Source organism: Vipera ursinii, assembly GCF_947247035.1.
Source record: "Vipera ursinii genome assembly, chromosome: 9".
Lineage (NCBI taxonomy): Eukaryota > Metazoa > Chordata > Lepidosauria > Squamata > Viperidae > Vipera > Vipera ursinii.
This window is the reverse complement of record NC_139523.1, coordinates 4967125-4984311: the sequence shown is the minus strand read 5'-3', so window position 1 is coordinate 4984311 and position 17187 is coordinate 4967125. Positions and strand designations below refer to the sequence as shown.

General features: G+C 43.2%; 1 protein-coding gene across 1 annotated transcript in view; it reads left to right on the top strand.

Moving 5' to 3' along the window:
• Positions 1-1248: 1248 nt before the first annotated feature.
• Positions 1249-17187, top strand: part of TMEM39B (transmembrane protein 39B) — a 313404-nt gene continuing 297465 nt past the window's right edge. Inside the window, exon 1 of the mRNA XM_083369928.1 lies at positions 1249-1259. The gene's annotated coding sequence lies outside the window, so the exon portion shown is untranslated. The remainder of the gene's footprint in view (positions 1260-17187) is intronic.

Here is a 17187-nt window from a genome sequence, read left to right as displayed (position 1 = left end):
CAACTTTCTACCTCTACGTTCACAGGAAAGGGATACAAGATTCCTATCTCGAAACACTTGAAAAGTTGGCTTCAGACTTCGGAAGGCTGTCAGTCATCTTCACTGCAACTCTACCACCTTGCCTTATTTCCTTCTCGGTCCAATCCTGCTGGGTCCAAAAGGAGAAGATAAGGCAAACAGTTGCTCCTGCTTGTCCTTCCACCCGGTTCTTATACGTAATTGGGTGTCCTCTTGAAAACAAGCAGCAAAACTGCAAGAACAAACTGCCTATGAAAACAGTTGCAAAAGGAAGGTGGAGAATTCCCTTCATTAAATGCATTCAGATACAGACAACCTCGGCTCTTTTGTGACTCATGGACTTCAACTCTCAGAATTCCTGAGACAGCTCTGGAAGTTGAAGTCCACGAGTCATAAAAGAGCCGAGGTTGCCTATCCTTGGACTGGATAGACAATTCTGGGGATGGTCAAATCTATAGTAAAAGAGAGAATCGGGGACACTCAGCACCAAAAGGATAGCACCGGTTCTCTGGATTCTATCGCCAAATGTTTGACAGTCACCAGCAGCATGTCTACATGATTTAACCTTAAGCAAATTTTTATTTTATTTTATTTTATTTTATTTTATTTTATTTATTATTTTATTTTATTTTATTTTATTTTATTTTATTTTATTTTATTTTATTTTATTTATTATTTTATTATTTTATTTTATTTTATTTTATTTATTATTTTATTATTTTATTTTATTATTTTATTTTATTTTATTTTATTTTATTTTATTTTATTTTATTTTATTTTATTTTATTTTATTTTATTTTATTTTATTTTATTTTATTTTATTATTTTATTTTATTTTATTTTATTTTATTTTATTTTTGTTGTTAGCTGCGAAGTTGTGTCCGACCCATTGCGACCCCATGAACAATGTTCCTCCAGGCCTTCCTGTCCTCTACCATCTTCTGGAGTCCATTTAAGCTCACGCCTCCTGCTTCAGTGACTCCATCCAGCCACCTCATTCTGTCGTTCCCTTCTTCTCTTGCTCTCAATCTTTCCCAGTGTTAGATACTGGGTTCGTTGCTTCAATGACGAGACGAGGTGAGTGAGTTCAGCAAAGATAATTATTTATTGTTTGTAGGATCTGAACTGGGAAACAGGGCTGCGAATACAACAATTTATACCCTGGCCTCTAGGCGGTGGCCAATAGGTTTAAAGCAATCTATTGCCACCCTAGAGGCAGCCAATGGCGGCGCTGGAGATGGGTTGTCTGAGGAGCCATTAGCCAGCTTCCCTGCTTAAGCAACCTTCCAGCAATTAACCCACATGGTGTTCCCTTAACAAGACAAAGCCCAGTACATTACACCCAGCATTAGGCTCTTCTCCAGTGAGTCCTTCCTTCTCATTAGGTGGCCAAACTATTTGAGTTTCAGCTTCAGGATCTGGCCTTCTAAAGAGCAGTCAGGGTTTATCTCCTCTAGGACTGACTGGTTTGATCGCCTTGCAGTCCAAGGGACTCGCAGGAGTCTTCTCCAGCACCACAGTTCAAAGGCCTCGATTCTTTGGCGCTTGGCCTTTCTTACGGTCCAACTTTCACTGCCATACATTGCAACTTTTATCATGCCCATCTTTGCATGAAACATTCCCTTCATCTCTCTTGGGTGACTGTTCAAAGTGACAACAGCACTGAAAAAAGTGACCTACGACCACTTTTCGCACTTACAACCATTGCTGCATCCCCAGGGTCCAATGATCAAAATTCAGGTGCTTGGCGACGGATTCGTGTTTATGACAATTGCAGTGTCCCGGTGTCACGTGACCCCCTTCTGACAAGCAAAGTTAATGGGAAAGCCAGATTAAACTTAACAACCATGTTATTAACCTAACAACTGCCAGGGATTCACTTAACTACTGGAACAGGAACAGTCATCAAATGGGGCAAATGTGACATAACAAATCTCTCGCTTAGCAACAGAAATTTTGGGCTCAGCTATGGTCATAAGTCGAGGACAGTGGCGGGATTCAAATATGTGAACAGACAGTTCTCTGTGTGGATGCCGCTTCCGGAAGTCCGTTCTGGGCCTGGGCAACAAAAAATTAGCTACCGGTTCTGCCGAAATGGTGCAAACCGGCTGCATCCCACCACTGGTCGAGAGGTACCTGCATCAATGGGCCTTTTCCTTCGCATCAGCTCCACTGTCAGGAAGATTTCATGGGGCTCCATATGTGGAGAGACATTGCCTTGGTGGATCCAGGGGGTAGAATTTCTCACTCGTGTCCACATGTGGTGTCCTTTCCATGATGCCCTAAGACAAGGGTGTCAAACTCAATTTCATTGAGGGCTGCATCAGCATTGCGGTTGCCCTCAGGGGGCCGGGTGGGCGTGGCCTGGGTGGGCATGGCTTACTGGGTGGGCGTGGCTAGAGGTCATATGGCCTACTGGGTGGGCGTGGCCATCTCTACATCGTTCGCATCAAGGGTGCCTATGGGGGCCTGGGCAGGAGTGGGACAGATCTGAGGGTCTCTGGCAGGAGGAGGGTCTCTGGGCCAGGGCCAAGGCAGTGGGGGCCGTTCCCTCACTGTTTCCAGGATGGCTTCGCGGGCCACATGAAACCACTTTGCGGGCCGGATCCGGCCCCCAGGCCTTGTGTTTGACATGTCTGCCCTAAGATATCCTCTGATCACCCCAGTCATTTCCAAATACGAGGACCAGCTTGATAAATTTTATGTTTATTATTTGTTAAGGGGATGCTAACCCCACACTTCCCAACCAGGTGGCCAAATATCTTCACCAAGTTATATGACTGTGCAAAACTTTTAATTAGATATGCTGTTTTATTGTCCTGTTTTTATCCCTTCCCCAATAACCAATTGCTGTATTAAACTGTTTCCCTTTTTATTGTAAAAGCTGGCCAAAGGCTATAATAAAGATATTTGATTTGATTTGACTAGACAGACATCTGTTGGGACAACTGAACAAGCAGGAAAAGCAGGGCAGACAAGCCAAGATCCAGGAGGGAAGCGCTTGCAAAGGTGGAGTTCTTGGCAGGGGGTCCACCAAGCTCACTTTCATACCACTTCCCGATATGAAATCTAAGCGCAAATTGAATGTTACAAGTATGAAATCCCCCTCTTTCTTTCAACTTCAAAATGAGATTTCCTTGACATGTGAAACAATGGGCAATTTTCCACTCTGATTAATTTGGGCTAGAAGCTCTCAAAATTGCTCATTTTGGAGCTTCTCAAATGTTGCAAGGAAATTAATCGTGTGGGATGGTGGATTCTTTGTGCTCTTTCCTTTGGAAAAAACGTGGGGGCAGAGAGGGGGAGGAAAGATTGAAGGATGATGTGTGTTGCTCAAAAGACAGACCCACTTCTGCGTCCCGTGAGATTAGTCAGTTTGGTGTGTTTTTTTTCTGAAACTTTTAAAAAAAGAAAAGAAAAAAGCAGGCAGGAGCCCGCTTGAATAAGAGAACAGCCACACTGCTTCCTCCAACAGTAGCCGGTTCAAAGCTTCACTGATCTCACTGCAAGGGAGGAGGGAGGTGAGAAGTAGTGCTCTGCCCCTCCCCAATTATGCCCCCCCCAATTCATCACAGTCCCATTGAGTTTTCCTTTTTTTTAAAAAAATGTTGCATTCAACAAACGAGGAGTGTTGCAATTTATCTATTGGTGTGCACCCGTACAGATGGTGATCAATCAACTCTACACTTTGGATGCTTCATTTTACAAGCAACTAGTTTTAATTGGTCATTATTAATTCAATTAATATCTGTCCAGGACTTTGAGGAGTGCAGCCTGTGATACATTTATCAACCATAAATGTTTATGTGTGTGTCTCTCTCTCTGTGTGTATTCATGTTTACTGTTATTGTTGCTGCAAGATGAAAGCCTCTTCTTTGGAGGTTATGATCTACCACAGTGACCCAGGATATGGAGAGACATTTTTGAGGGACTGGTCAAACCAAACTTACCTAGTCAATGTCAGTGCCTAAGGGAAGATTAGAACACAGGTCTACCCACTTTTAGTGCAGCACCTCAATCATTACATTGCACTGGTTCTTTTGTACAAGTGCACATATGTACACACACACACACAAACACACTTTGTTGGAATCTTCTCCAACAAAGTCTGTGCAGACCTCCCCTTCAATGCTTCCCATTCACACCACTGATTGCTTGGTCTTGCTTGAAGAATGGCAGATGTTGCAAGAAATTATCTCCATAACTCAATGTGGTCAGAACTGTGAACTCATCCTGGGCCATTTATTCTGTAAACACATGAAATTGCTCTTTTGCTCTTACCTGTAGCTCATAGTTTAACTGTAGGGTCTTTGTTGCTCTCTGAGCTTGGTTGTTTTCTTCCAGATGTTTCATTACCCAAATAGGTAACATCATCAGCGCTAGAAGGGAGCAGGGTTTGCTCTCTGCTTATGTACAAGTGACTTGCCCTGTCAGTGTCAATGGAAATATTCTTAGTGGTTCCTAGATTAGGCCGTTTTTTCATGTTTGGTTGTTTGTCTGACTTTGTAGTTCCTTGAGTGGGGTATTGTCTACTGCTTGAATGTTGGTCTAATATTAATCTTGGTGTTGATCTCTACTTATCTGGGTGTTGATTGCTGGCAAGGAGATGCTGTGGTTTTTTAGGTTTTTATCGTCTCTTTTGAATGGCATGTTTGCAGCTCAGAGAGTATCAAGAACCTCATCTGATCTTTCCTGAAACTTCTTTGTTAACCAAAGGAGGCTGGGCATAGTTTTGGATCTCCTGGTTGCTTGTTCCCCAGTAATCCAAGGCAGGATTACTGTGCTAGTAATACAGTACATCTGTTTAAAACAGAAAGAAAATCCCACCTTTGGGGATGGCTTTGAAGTATCTTGAGCTTGCTGTCACTCTGCTGCTCTCCTCTTTTTATCTCTGCTCACAGCTGTAGTCCCTCCTAAGACATACAGTCCCTTTCCTCCCAGCTTTTGCAGAATCCATCTGCCCACAGACATGTATACCCATTCCCATCTGTTGCGCACATATTTGTTGCATGCCTATCCTGGTGCTGAAATTTCCAGCATTACCTTCAACTACAAAGAGGCGACTATGCAAAGTAAATCTGCTTATAGCTCTTGGGATACTTCGTTCTCAGCCAGCAACCGTGTTGTAAATGCCTACACTTGGAGGGTGACTTGGGAGCACTGAATCCAGCCTCCTTTTTTGGTGCAGAATGTCAAATTCAAGCAATCCCAATTGGTGTCTATCTAGTCTCTGCTTGAATACATTTAATGAAGGGAGATTCTCAACTTCCTTTGCAACTGACTTCACCTGCAAATTGTTCTGGCAGTTTGGAAGTGTTTCCTCACCATCGATCAAAATCTGTCTCTGTGTAGCTTAAATCTTCACTCTGGAATGGGAGATAACAGGTGAGCTTCTTCTCTATGACATCTCATCAAGTACTTGAAAAGTGCAGGTAACTCCCAGCCTCTTGTCATCTTTTCTCAAAGTTAAACACAACCAACAGTCTCAATATTGCTTCAAAGGAGTTCCTTTTCTAGTCCCCTGATTGTTGGTTGTCTGTCTCTGAACCCATTTCAGTTTCTCAGATGCTTCCTTAAGCGTGCGTTTCTGCACATTGATTCGGCACATCTCAAGCAAAGCCTCTTTGTGCGCTGACAGCCCTAGGAACACTGCAAGACTAAACAGAAATAGGCTTCATCTCTGCCTTTGTGCTCTCTTTTGCTACCCATGGTCAGCTGAACAGCATTCTTTGAAACAGTGGCCCTCCTGCCCACTCTTGCTCCTCCGATGAATGCACTTCTTTCTATCAAAACAAGCACCGACGTTTCAACTAACCCAAGACTTACATCAAAAATATTTAGTGCACCATGTTTTGTAAGGAAAACAGATTATATACATCTTCAGGGTGATGTGATATTTGGTAACAAAGCTCTGTGAGGGTGATTTATTTATTTATTTATTTCCCACCTGTATTATTTTTAAAAAAATAACTCAAGGCAGCAAACACATACAATACTCCTCCCTGCTCCTATTTTCCCCACAAGAACAATCCAATGAGTTAGTTTGGGCTGCGAGAAAGTGGCAGTCTCCAAATCACCCAGTCAGCTTTCATCCTTAAGGCAAGACTAGAATTCACAATCACCTGGTGATTGATGTACACCCAGCTGCCTTTCATGGCTAAGATGGCACTAGAATTCACAGTATCCTGGTGACTGGCCCAAAGTCACCCAGCCAGCTTTCATGGCTAAGGGGGCACTAGAACTCACCATCACCAAGAGCCTTGGTGGAGCAGTGGGCTAATGCCTCCTTAAGTAACACCAGCTGCCTGCAATTAGTGCAGGTTCGCATCCCACCAGGCTCAAGGTTGACTCAGCCTTCCATCCTTCCCAGGTAGGTAAAATGAGGACCCAGATTGTTGGGGGCAATTAAGCTGACTTTGTAATAATGCCACTTGGGGGGGGTGTGTGAAAGTCCTAATAAGCAGGCATATACATAGAATGAAGGCTACTGCTAAGCTTGTAAGCCGCCCTGAGTCTTCGGAGAAGGGCGGGATATAAATGGAATTAAAATAAATAAAATAAAAATAAAAATCTGCTGTTTTTAGCCTGATGCCTTAACAGGTAGACCAAACGGGCTCTAAATCGCTCTAAATGGGCAGTTTATAAATTTGATAAATAAATAAACAAAACAGGCAAACATCTGCAGAACATGGAGCAGAGACTTGGCTCAAGTAAAGCCTTTTTCAAGTGTCTCTCTCTCTCTCTCTTTCTCCACCCAGAGACCTGCCAGAAGGCATCAAAATCCCACCCCATCCTCCAAATTTGTCAACTTTAGTTTCTCTCTGCTATGATACCGCTGCACACTCCCAGACATGAAGAAGTAATAAATCTATCTTGTCCCTGTCTTATTTACTTTACATAGCATTCCAAAATCTACCTGCAGAAAACCTTGCGATATTAAAAAGAGAAAAATTGCTCATCCTTGCAGCCCAGATGAAATGCTAATAAATCCCACACAGCTGTTGCTGATGCTCGGTGTTGGTTTTTTTTTAAGTCCCTATCTACTCACATGTCTGTAGACACACACACACAAACACAAACACTAACTAGCTGCTGCTCGGTCATTTTATGAGTGTTAATTACACTACTCCTCTGTCTGCCGGATTACATTGCTGCTCGCTCTTAATTTGTGTGCCTTGCCGCAGGTGCCGGGTGGTATTATTAACTTTTTAATGTGGTGCGTTAGGGGCTCTGCAAGTTTATTTTTCCAAGCTGCTGAGAGATATTTAATTGGCCAGCTCTTGTTGAAGTGATGGGGGAATCGAGTCGGAATCCAATGCAAATAGGACTGTGGAATATCTCTACAGAAGCATTGCTCCTCCCAGGATTTCTATCCCAGGGTAGCAAAATACTCCCTTTGGGGCATCCTCTGGCATTTGGAAGGAGAGAGAAGTGACAACAGGTTGGAGAAACCCTCACGTGCATTCCTTCCTGTGTTGCAAAACATTTTGCATTCAAAGGAGCGCACTGATTCACAGCAAGCGGATTTCCCCACCTGGGGCTCTCTAGCAATTGGATTACAACTCCCATATTTCACTAAGCAATGTCCTAAATACCGTATTTTCCGGCGTATAAGATGACTGGGCGTATAAGATGACCTCCTTCTTTTCCTGTTAAATTATAGGGTTTGGGCTAATAACTCAATATTTCACTTCCTGGCACACAATCTGCATATTAACAACTCGTTTAGCGTTAGTACCCTTTTTTTTAAGTGCCACGATGTTGCTAAAATAAAAGAGGTAAACTTTGTGACCCTCCCAGCCTGTGCATAAAACAGAAATGAAAAGTCTTAAGCCTTTCCGTTCCCGAATACCAAGGTTTCCCCGGAGTTTTGTGTGGTTAAACAAACGGCATTTGCGTATTAATGTTTCTCCACGGAGCACAAAATTCGCCCGAATTAAGGAAAGTGGGGAGCTAAAGAATCTGGGGCTACAGGGAATGCCTGTGGCACGACGGGCAACCCTGGGAAACACGAGGACTGTAGCAGCACCCTCAGTTCGCACAATCCGATCCAGAAAGCGCCAGGAGGCTCCTTCGTTACTTCTAACGGAACATCTCCATGCCCACGTCCTGCCCGCCTCGCCTTTTAAACCCCGCCCCCTTTTCCCCTGTAACGTTTCCCTGCTCTGCCTGCTCTGTGATTTGCCCAGCTTTGCTCCTTCCCTGCCAAAGGGGGGCCTCGCCTTCTTTCCTCTGAGCTCTCTCGCTTGGTGCGCTGCTGCTGTCAGTTTTGCACTCCGTGACCGGACAAGCGATTCTTCTGGTTGGCGCGGGTCAGGCGGTGCCTCGGCAGGAGCAAAAGTGCTCCCTTCCTACTGTCGAGCGGCGCACCTCTGGGGACCGCCTGCCCCTCCTCTCATTGGGGACCTGACAGCCAGCATTGGAAGCGCCAGCATGGCCAGTCCTAGAGAGAGCAATGGCGGTGGCTGCAGCAGCCGCCCCATGATCTGACGAGAGTTTGCCCTCCATCACCCGTTCACCGTCGGCCGCTTAACCACGGGTCGCCATCACCTACCTCCATTCACCCAGCGATCCCGCCGTCCAGCAGAAAAGAGAAAAGATCAGAGAGGTGAATAGTATAAGACGACTGGGCGTATAAGACGACCCCCAACCTTTGAGAAGATTTTCATGGGTTAAAAAGTCGTCTTATACGCCGGAAAATATGGTAGCTGAGGGTGATAGAAATCATGCTATCCAAAGAGAAAGCTGGAAGTGGACCTAGTGTTCTTCTAGTTTGGGTTTTCAAGATGTACTAAAAAGTCGTGGTGGCGGAGCGGTTAGAATGCAGTATTGCAGGCTAATTCTGCTGACTTCCGACTGCCAGCAGTTCAGCAGTTCAAGTCTCATGGGCTCAAGGTTGACTCATTATCAGGGAAGGAAAGTAAGGGCTATAACTCATTGAAAACACCTGTCTGGTCTGGAGAAGATCCTCAGCTGGATCCCCTGCATCCCCTGATATGGCTGAAAAACTGGAAAGCTGCTATTAGTTGGTGACGCCAATGCAATATCCCAGTGGAAGAGCTGTGATGGTTAGAAAGTAGTATTACAGAATAAAACTCTGCTGACTGCCAGCAGTTTGATCCTGACTGGCTCAAGGTTGACTCTGCCATCCATCCTTCTGAGCTCGGTAAAATGAGGACCCAGATTGTCGGGGGTTAATATGTTGACTCTGTAAACCGCTTAGACAGGGCTCTAAAGCACTATGAGGTGGTACGTGCTATTGCTATTTTGAAAATTTGGCAGTGTTCTGACAAGTATCTCCAGTGAATTGCTTATACATGTAGTCCTCGACTTACGACTGTAACTGAGGCCAGTTTTTGCAATTGTATGACCAGACCTGATTTTTCTTTTTAGAGTGGTCATTAAGTAGACACAGTGGTTGTTAAGCAAATCCATTTTCCCTGATGTGCAGGTTTTGCTAGAAACTGGAAGTAAACACTGGAAATGCTAGAAACCAACAAAAAAGCCACAAATCAGGATCACATGATCACATCCCAAAAAGTAAAGTGGTTGCCAAACACCCAAAATTCAATCATGTGACCATGGGAGGGGGGAGTGCAGGCATCATAACTTCAAAAATGGATTGTAAATAATTCTAGAAAGGTCTGTCATAACTTTGAACAGTCATTAAGTGAGCTATCATAAGTCAAGGAGTAGATGTAGTGGACCATATAGAAAAGATTGTTTCAGAGTGGCACAAAATGCACAGCAAGAAGGGACCATCCAAGCCCCTGAACAAAGATCCAAAAATGAAAGTAAGGGACCCTAATCAATGTCAGAAATATTGGTTTGTAAAAATTGAGCTCAATGCTTCTTACAAAGCCCTAGGATTTCCCAGCGCTAGCTTGGAAGTCTTCAGGGATAAGATTCTGTGAATCCTAAAGCCAGATCAACCCTCTTCATGCTTGTGGGACATTGGATCATTGATACAGAGGATTTTAGCTTCCCTCCTGCATAAACTAGGGCTACCACCTCGTCCCTTAATTTAGGTTCCATGGCAAAGCTGCAAATTGGGATATAGTTGTTGGAAAGGGAGAGAACCGCTCTGGAAAATGTTCATTCCAGTTAACTAAATAACTTGGTTTGACCTGGCAAAGGAAGCCAAGAGGGTATCCAGCCCCTGGCTTCAGTCAGCAAAGTATCTCATCACCGATAGCTCCCAATTGGCCAAAACAACTTGCTCTCATTTTCCTGATGTCTTCTCTCCCTCAGGGGAGCTGTTCCAGTGAAACGTACTAGGTCATTTGTTTTAATTAGGAGGGCTTAATTGGCTACATTCTAAAGGGGAGATTATCCTCAAGAATCAATACACCTCCTGTTCCTCACTGCAGCATTGATCCAGCACAGATAATTCCTGCCAAGCTGTTGGGCTAGAAGGCAATATATATTTTTTTTCTTTTGTCTTGTACAATGGGAACAACGTCTCTAGCATTTCAGCTTCTTCACCAAGAGGAACTGTCAGTCGTCCCAACTTGGTCAACAGAAAAGAAAGACTCCCAAAGCCATGACTATTGAAAGTACACTTTACTAAAGCCAAGTGATTCCAGTGTAGCAAAGCCGAGTCTAATGTTTCATGCCCAAATCAAGCAGTAAACTTTCCCCTTCGAGTCCCGTTCCCTTCACAGTTATCAGTCAGTGTCCAATTGTATTCAGACTAATTATTTTGTTAACGGTCCCCAGCTGCCCAGGCTCGGAGGTGTTGCATTCCACTGGGTGACCATGGAACTGCCCTCAACTCTCACGGGATGGTGCGATGGTTTTCAGCTTCTTTTCGTCTACTCCCGCCCTCCTTCATCCCACCCCACAACTCCCTCCCCCCCATTCCTCATGAGAGCCTGGTATCTACCTAAGTGGGATGGCAGGTCTGACAGGAAGCCACAATCCCTGGGCCTTCAAGAAAGGCTGATGCAAATGCAAAGTAATTTTGCCACAAAGGTGACTCCCCCAGTCCATGAGCTTATCAGGATTGAGCTCAAGAAACCCAAAAGACAGCTACACCTGGGTGATCATATCTGGGCTCAGAAACCAAGCAAGATCAGTTTTGGAAATCATTTTGGTGAGATGGAGGGTCATATGCATTGTTGAAATAAATATATATAAATGGACCAATGGTACTTGGATGGAAGGCCATGAGCAAATTCCCAGGATTGGAAGGGGGGGTAAGAAAGTATCCCAGGAAGCAGCGGTGATGAACTACAGTATGCCATAACTATCAGGCAAAAGGAACCAGAACAACACTGTGAGAAAGTTGCTTCTTTATTGTTGCTTACCTGTTCTGTTCCAGCCTACGACCGGCCCTGTTTGTGTGACAGGGACAACCCCTTTTTCCTTTTGACAAATTAATAGGCTGGGGAAAAAAACCAACCCAAATTTATTTACAGTTCAAAAATGATAAAGTCTTTCAAACAAAAAAGCAGCAGAACATTTTCTTCAATAAATTATTCAAAACATCAAACAAGAGTCAACAAACAAGAGTCAAACAGATTAGCAAGAACAGACCAGGATTATCTTTGAATGTCTCCAAATGGTTGCCTTCAACAACCAGCACCACCCACACCTCCTTTTATTATCTGTCCCAAGGCGTGGCTTCTCAATGCCTTCTCCTCCTTTCACTGAGTTGCCTCATAGATTTTCTCTGCTCTGCTCTGCTGGATTGCCTTCTGCTTCTAGCACCTCTGAACATATTCAGCTGTGACTCCTCTGAGTCCGACACCTCTTCCTCACACAGCTGAGCCTCACAAGGAACATGACTGGAGGGGCCAGGCTGAGAGTCCTGCAGTGCATCAGAGCCTCCCTCCAACAGTGAAGGCTCTCCAAACCCCTCCTCCTCCTCCTCAGATTCCTCAGACTCAGCTGATGGGAGCACAGGCTGACACTGAATCACAACATTACCCACCTACAAGAATCTCACCAGACTGACTGCATTCTCTTGGGACAGTCAGATAAAGGCTTCTGGAATGGGGTGTGTGTGTGTGTGTGTGTGTGTGTGTGTGTGTGCGTGTGCGTGTGCGTGTGTGTGTGTGTGTGTGTGGCCTCTGTCACTTCCTTCTCTGCGAGGATTCCAAATTCACTAGTCTTTTGACTGCTCTCCCCACTCTAGTAAAGATTCCACCAGACTAACATTACCAAGAAAATGACTCGATGTGTTGGCTTCCAGTTTGTGCTTGCGGCGCTGGTGGATGTGCATAGAGAGCTCTCCTCCCCGCCACCTGGTTTTCTTCCATTGGAAGACCCTGAAAAGGATTGAAAGTCACCCTGGAGGGGCGACAACCATGAAGAGGCTCTCTAACTGATTGTGGAGGGGCGGCAGCCCCTCGGTTTCATCTGGAGCAGATCCTCTGGACCGACGAACAAAAGATAGGCCATCAACATGGCCAATCATCAAGCCATACCAGCCAAAAGCCAAAAGCACTAACAAGCATGAAGAAAGCAATGCGGAGGAACTGGGTGAGACCCTACCTTTCTTATTCCCCCAACTACTTTCCTGTGGGAGTGTTTTGAAAATTTCTCCCCCCCCTTTGGAATAGCGGTGTCTGCCTACTTGGGGATTTAAATCTTTGAAAAGAAAAGAAAAATATAACTAAATTAATAACTAAAAAATTGGACTTGCACCTTTTGGATATTTGGAGTCCCAAAAAGTTCCTATTGCTAAGGGGACCTATTACCCTATCTACTTGTTAAGCTGGGGAAAAAAAGAGGAAAAATCTAAACTGGATAAAAGCTTAACTTGAGCTTGGAAAAGGATTTTATATGCTACTAAGGACATCTTGTGGAGAAGCCTGGAACAGCAAGGAAATTTACCTTTTACTGTGAGACCTGGCTATAGCCGAGCTGACCTTGGCATTATCTAAAAAAGATAAGAATTTGAAACAGCTGGCGGAAAAAACAAATCCCAGGAATAGTGGAGGTGGACATACACTGACTTCTATTAAAAATAGCCTCCACTAAAGAACTATCTGTAAACACCTTAGAAATGGAGGAATACTATCCACAACTTAACTATAAACTTATACTTGAAACAATCCTTGAAATTACTGAGCAGACGAAATCCAGACTGAAAGACAAAGGTGCCAGCCTAAATTTACAAAATGAAGCCCTGATTTCAACTGACCAATCGACAGTCCAAAAAGCAACAGAAGAGGAAGAAATTAATATCAAGACAGAGGACTTTAAAGAACAACAAGTACAATCTACTGAGAACCTCAATAGCCAGACCTTGATCTCAACCATAGAACCTACAACCCAAAAAACAACACAAACTGAAGAAAACAACACTAAGACGGAGGGTTCTAAAGACTTATAACTACAACATACTGAAAACTTAGACAACCATACAGCAACTTCAACTCTGGACATGACCTCTCACCCAAGCCAGATGAAACTGGAAGAAGAAGACCAGACTGAACTGATGACAAATATACTGATCAAAACAGAGACTTGAACTATCAGAGCAACAATTTAATGATTACGAAGGGGCTAGTTCCTTTGAAAAATTGACAACTGGATGGTCTCTCTTGATTCAAATAACATGTGTAGGAATGAAGGGAGATCCATTCAAGGATTTTAAGGCACTGGTATGGAAGCCTGCTCGGCACAAAAAGAAAGCCAGAGTTAGACTTTTTTAGAAATTTTTTTTTCTTTTTTTTTTTTTAATCTATGATGGAAGAGCCTAAAATTTTACTTAATGGGTCAAGGGGAGACTTTAAAAGATATTATTTGATTTAATATTTAGGATTTAGACTTACAAGGGAAATTAAAATTAACTATTAGAATATAATTTTAACTTATAATATGGAAGTTGGATTGAGACGATAAAAGATACTTTATTAGTAAGTGATGAGGTACTAGGATGACAAATAGAATATATCCGTGAAATATATTTGTGAAATAAAATAAGAATGTATTTAACTAAGCAATATGTGTATTTTAGATATGATAACTACTATGTAATGAAATAGGGGAAATTTGGGTTACCTGAAAGTTAAATACTATGGATCTTAAAGGATAAATTGGAGCACTGTAATTGAAAATTGGTAAAATCTTAAAAACAGGACATGATAACTATCAATAAAAATATATTGATAAATATCTTAACTGATTGTGTTATAACTAGAAATGTATTAACTTGATTGTGATATAGTAATTATGGGAAACAGAGAGGGAATTTTTAGATGATTTAACCGGAGATAGGTACAAATGATTTTGTTACTGGACTATTGATTACCCAATCACCACGTTGCTTTCTAAACATTTTGATATTTTGATGTAAAATTGGAAAATTAATAAAACTTGTTTTTTAAAAAAAGAAAATGACTTGATGTGTCCATGAAGTCCTCAGAAGTTGACTCAACTTGAGAGAGACCTCACCTTTTCCCACCATACTCCTCTGCCCTAATCTAAATCTTTAATTTTAATTTTAGTAGTAGTAGTAGTAGTAGTAATACAGACAGATCGAATACAGACAGATCGCCATTTGGAACACAACACACCAGATATCACAGCTGTAGAGAACCGAAGTGTACAGTTGATTGATATTGCTGTACCAGGAAATGCCAGAGTCGAAGAAAAAGAACTGGAAAAAATTACGAAATACTGTGATCTGACTATCGAAACTGCGCGATTATGGATGAAACGCGTAACAGTGATACCCATTGTCATCGGGACACTGGGAACTATGTCCAAAACCTTTGCAAACTACATCCAGAAATTGCAGCTTCCTGCAATAACTCCAGGAAAGCTACAAAAAACTGTGCTATTCAGAACATCTTATATTTTAAGGAGGTACCTGGTTGATACCTAGGATGCTGGCAGCAATCCATATCAAGCATTAGCGCCAGATAATAATAATAATAATAATAATAATAATAATAATAATAATAATAATAATAATAATGATGATGATGATGATGATGATGATGATGATGATGATGATGATGATGATGATGATGATGACGATGTTGTTGTTGGAACGGACCTTGGAGGTCATCTAGTCCAACCCCCTGCTCAGGCAGGAAACCCTGACAATGGTTTCAGACAAATGGTTGTTCAGTCTCTTCTTAAAAACAACCAGTGTTGGAGCATTCACAGCTTCTGGAGGCAAGTTGTTCCACTGGTTAATTGTTCTAACTGTCAGGAAGTTTTATTCATATCCTGCCTTTATTATTTTTACAAATAACTTCCAGGAGGCGAGGATATTCAATGTACCTTCTTCCTCTTATTTTCCCTACAACAACAACCCTGTGAGGTGAATTGAGCTGAGAAAGAGTGACTGGCTCAAAGTCACCCAGCTGGCTTTCATGGCTAAGACTGGACTTGAACTCACAGTCTCCTGCTTTCTAGCCTGGTGCCTTGACCACTAGACCAAACGTGGTCCTGACTAACTACATCTCCAGATCTTAAGCCTTGATTCCCTAAGGAAGCCTGCAGTTGTAGAAGCTGATGAGAACAAAGGTCTGCACCCTCCATTCCCTCTTTCAGCCAGGAGCTGCTAATGTTGGAAAGAGTATCGCACCCGTGAAAGCCGGCGTGGTCAGCCCCTGCGGCTACATAAGTGCGCAAATACTACATGTGCAGCTAGGAAAATTGGAACAAAATGTCCTTCTCCTTTGAAATATATTTCAAAAGCAAATGGGACAAAAACAGGTACGAAATATTGTAAGAAGGCTTTTTTTTTTCTGCTCCAAGACCAATTAGAGCAGTTTCCACTCTGACTCTTAATGTTTCACTCACCCTCCGTTCTTCTGTAACACCCAAACGGGCGTGGTGCCTCCAAAGTTGGGGCTCTTTGAAGCTCTTGTCCTTGTGTCACACGCCTACTCTTAGGAGTCCCAGGGCACAAAGGGGTTGGTCAGGGGCTCCACCTTGTAACCCCCCCCCCCAGCCAGCTGCTCTCTCTTTCTCGCTTTCTCCAGACAGGCCATCTCATCACTACGGTAAGTTGTCCTTCTAACGCAAACACTGCTCTGCCTCCTGAAATGAAAGGAGAGGGCTAGGAGCAGCCCCTCCTTACAGTAAATAATCTGCTGTCCTGTGAGCTTGGATATCAATGTCCAACGAAAACGGAGCAAAAAAATAAAATCAATGGACAATAACTCCCACTCCAAATGGGGAAACGGGAGGGCTGTCATCAGGTACATGAGGACAGCAGCTTCCCTTCCCCTCCCCCCCCCCCAGCTCTCCATGCAAGGTGGAGGAATCCATCAGCCAGCTTTGGTTTAATAAAGAAGCTGTCTCATCCATCACATGAGCAGTCAATAGGCCTGTAATTTCCCATTTATTTCCTAGGTGTTGTCAGACTTCACATACTCAACAAGGAAAGGAAGACATAGAGTAAGAAAGCATAGCAAATCAGGGGTGATGATGGGGGGGTCATCTAGTCTGACCTCCCTCATTACCCTGGCCCAGTTCCTTGCAGCTCTCTATGACCCAATGCTAATCCTTTATAGCTCATCTTTTCTTTAGAAGCTCAAAGTACCAGGCATAAAGTTCTCTCCTCCTGTCTTTCTCTAAAACGACAATCCTGTGAGGTAGGTTAGGCTGAGAGGAATTGGCCCAAAGTCCCTCAGGGTGCTTCTGTCATCAAGAGGGGACCTCAACACTGCCTCTTTAATTATTATTTAAATTATTATTTATATCCATCTTTTCCTTCAGGAGCTCCATGTGGCTTTCTTCGTTTTACTCCTGGAACAACCACCCTATGAGGTAGACTGGGATGAAAGGAATTGCAACTGGCCCCAAATCAGGGAGCTTTCATGGCTGAGGTTGGACAGGAACCTGGGTCTTTTTAGTCTTAATCCAACTTTTGGATTAAGGCATCTAGACTTTAGAGGCCTCAAGGTTGACAAGGGAGGACATTTATTTTCAAGGATCAGCTAGCAAATTATTCTGATTCTGCTCATTGATGAAAATTTCACCAGAGGCTCTAAAACACTTTCGCCTTTATTTCATTTTGTGTTCCATTCAGACAAAGGAGGCTAGTGAGTGGAGGTGGGTAAGGTTTGAGTTTGGGTTTTCCCCAACTTTGAGCATAGGACCCTCTTACCCCACCTTGAGAAGGTCCCAGGCCCCAATACAGCAAGCCAGACTATTATTATGGTCAGACATACAGTCAGCCAGATGTTTAGGCTAGAT